Source organism: Arachis ipaensis, chromosome B03, assembly GCF_000816755.2.
Source record: "Arachis ipaensis cultivar K30076 chromosome B03, Araip1.1, whole genome shotgun sequence".
Classification (NCBI taxonomy): Eukaryota; Viridiplantae; Streptophyta; class Magnoliopsida; order Fabales; family Fabaceae; genus Arachis; species Arachis ipaensis.
In genome coordinates this window covers 8,346,464-8,346,949 of record NC_029787.2, presented here as the reverse complement: position 1 = coordinate 8,346,949, position 486 = coordinate 8,346,464, and positions in this window count along the sequence as shown.

The window sequence follows — 486 nt, the reverse complement described above, 5'->3', positions numbered from 1 at the left end:
CACACAAAAACATACAAAAACCTCCATTTTCACCATATCTAAGCATTCAGTGATAAGGTTGGAGAGAAAGAGAGCCCGCAGCGATTAGAAAGAGGCATTGAGTGACCGCATCTGGCATACAGCAGGGGGAGAATGGGCATTAAGAATATCAAATTAAATAAAAATAATTCAAGAATATACCGTAAAAATATACAAAGTCAAATAAAAAATAACAAATTTTTTTTATAAAAAATTTGTATAAATAAAAATAATTGAAATAAAAAGGTCTTCCTAATAGGATCAATAATTGAAATTATAAAAAAAGTATATTTTTATTTTTTAAGTTAAAATTTAAATAGATATAATTTAAATTAAAAAATTAATTAAAATTTTTAATTTAAAATTTAAATAGATATAATTTAAATTAAAAAATTAATTAAAATTTTTAATTTAAAATTTAAATAGATATAATTTAATTAAATTTAAAATTTAAATTATCTCTATCTA